Raw genomic sequence first — 2814 nt, forward strand, 5'->3', positions numbered from 1 at the left:
TATTAATTTGCCCGTTTGCTAACAACAGTAAAATAATCTCTAATAATTTATTGTAGAAATGTGTGTGGCATGTGAGAATGAGTACCATTTAATTGCATTGAGGTCAATAATTCTAAACTTTGACCACATTAAACAACTAGTTTTCCCCTCAAACCTCAACAACCCCGTGTTATTTGACATTACAATCTATCAACAATAGCAACAACTCCATTTCACACACTATGCAATTCTCTCTATATAATTGATTGCCGCCCTTTTGTTTTCTAAGGTGCATAATAAATTTCTTTCTTCTCTTTTACTATTCTTCCTCTAAATACAGTTAACATCTTCACAATTCCACTCTATCCTATTTTGAGGGTGATGATGAGAAGAGATTGTATAGCCAATAAATTTCAATTGGTTTTTTATGCTTATCATGACTTATTGCTGACATAGTTGATCTGGATTTTTATTGCTACCTTTGTTTATATATTTATTATCCCATAATAACTTCATTATAATTGACTCTAATATTGCTCCAACATCAGATCTTTTGTGTACTCCATTAATATGTATACATTATTTGTTTTCATATTTGTCGTTAGTTGTCTTGGAGACATAGCAACTGTGATGTTGACGTGTTGACTAGAGTATTGAATGCTTTGTCAAATTATCATTCACATGTTGACTTGGATACTCTTTCTTGCATGGCGCCCTTAGAGTCCTTGTCATATCAATATTAAACTCCTCCTTAGCATATACCATTGCTGTCTTTAATTTAGTTCATCCTATATTTCCAAGTGCATAGGTGCTAAGCTTTATGCTTAGTTGTATACATGTTCAAATTTATTATAATGCCTTAGTGTCTGTCACTTGTATCTATTCATTGTGAAGGCAACAACATCATATGGTTGTAATGGATGGTAATTATTTATTCTCTTGTTTGAAGGCATTCTTGTGTGCTTAATCCTTTCTTTGTTATTCCTCGTCTTTGTAGTTGTCTTATACTTAGTTTTTTTGATATTTTTACTTAGTACCATATGCTTGTTATATCTTATGAATAACCAAGCACAACTCCTATTATATCTTTCTTTTTTAAAGGATAGATAAGTTATATGCAAGTGCAAATAATTCATCGTTCTCTACTCTTTACTTAAGCTTGACTTTTGAGTTAATGGGAACATGTTTTGTATAATGGTTTGTGAAATTAACTACATTTATGTAGAGTTATCATTGTTCTATTTATATGACAACTTTTTGTCATCTCATTATTGTGGAATTCAATGCATTTTAGATAAATAACAGGGAGAGCTTGACATGCGCTACGTACTTAAATTTTTTTTTTCTTCCTTTTTCTGTCATGTGATGTGAATAAAGTTCTACAGAGGAAGAACATAAAGAGCCAGGGTACATTGCATTGAATATTTTGTAATAAATTTATGGCAAGTGGTGCCAAATTGATCTCGTGCTTAGTACATTTATATGACATTTGATTATGTTTTTGTGAAGTAATTATCAAGATACATTTTTCAAGTTGTTTTCACCTTGAGCTCCACAATGGTTTGCCAAAGAATGATTTCTCATTTTGTTTAAAAGATAATACATAATGAACAATACATATAATACACATGATAAGAATAAGTTTAGCAAATCAAGACCAACAATGCTATCAAAATAATAAATTTAAATTATTAAAGACATCCATTTTTACCAAAAGATTGTGTGATAGATTGGAGATATGGGATTTTATGAAAAATGTATATAAGTTTCAAACAACCTAGTCTATGTCAATGTCACTAGTCAAAACCTCTTCAACCAAATCAGCATGCCCTAGCTTCTCCTCCCTAAAGTGTTTAATATTAGCAATGGGTAAACAATTCAACATCTTGGTAATGAACTCGATTTCATCCTTTTCCACATCCTTGACCACCAAAATCTTTGCCTTGGATAGATAAAGTAGTGAAAGATCAGTGATAACATCTTGCACAATATTCTTCTGGATCAATAACATGTTGTATCTAATGGCTTCGATCTTCTTTATCATAACTAGAATATAATTCCTGTCCTTCAAAATCATATCCATCATTGTATAATCAAAGACCACAATGTTTTGCTCAATGTTTGTCTTGGGAGGTGAAATCTGGAACTGGATTATGCTAACCTTCATATTCTCAATCCTAGTGGGGCCTCTAGCCGTATGACTTGCCTTCTTATTAAACACCAAACCCTTAACGATCTCTGTATCAATAGTCCCGCCCAATTTTTGCAAAACTTTGATGTCCGTCAAATCCACAATGTCAGGCTTTGCAGGGTCGACAACATTCAAGACAACGTCAACAACAAGCGGGGCCAATAAGGTAGAATATTGGCTAACAACCTTATTGTTTAAAGAAGTGCTCACACTTTTCACCAAAGAGTCACAATCCGTCAATTCGACAGGAATAGCCATGGCAGTTAAAAACTCAACGACCTTCTCAAAGGCCCTATGAAAGGTCCCTGACATAATGGTAAGATGAACACCTTTAGACAAATTCACTCATTGTTTAAGAATCGTACCGACAATGACAACTATTGTCGTGCTGTCACCATCAACAATATCTTGAGATTTCGAAAGCTCTACAAGAATTTTAGCTCACCGGTGCTATCCATGGGTGCTGCGTTGTAGTTTCCATTTTCAACTTCTTCCAGAACTTATCTATGTTGTCTGCTTCGCCTCTTAAAACCCTGGTAGCAAATCAATAGATCAAATACCCTCTAATGAACATGTGACATAGATCGGGATGATTTTCAATGGAACTTCTCGTCGATACATTGACACCTGTGGAATGCATCAAA

At 33.6% G+C, this 2814-nt stretch overlaps 1 pseudogene; it reads right to left on the reverse strand.

Annotated features, from left to right (window-relative positions):
• Nucleotides 1-1756: 1756 nt before the first annotated feature.
• On the reverse strand, nucleotides 1757-2428 carry LOC149537160 (T-complex protein 1 subunit delta pseudogene; annotated as a pseudogene).
• Nucleotides 2429-2814: the final 386 nt, after the last annotated feature.

Source organism: Cupressus sempervirens, chromosome 10 (genome assembly GCF_028749045.1).
Source record: "Cupressus sempervirens isolate cs-2001-9-10 chromosome 10, ASM2874904v1, whole genome shotgun sequence".
Lineage (NCBI taxonomy): Eukaryota > Viridiplantae > Streptophyta > Pinopsida > Cupressales > Cupressaceae > Cupressus > Cupressus sempervirens.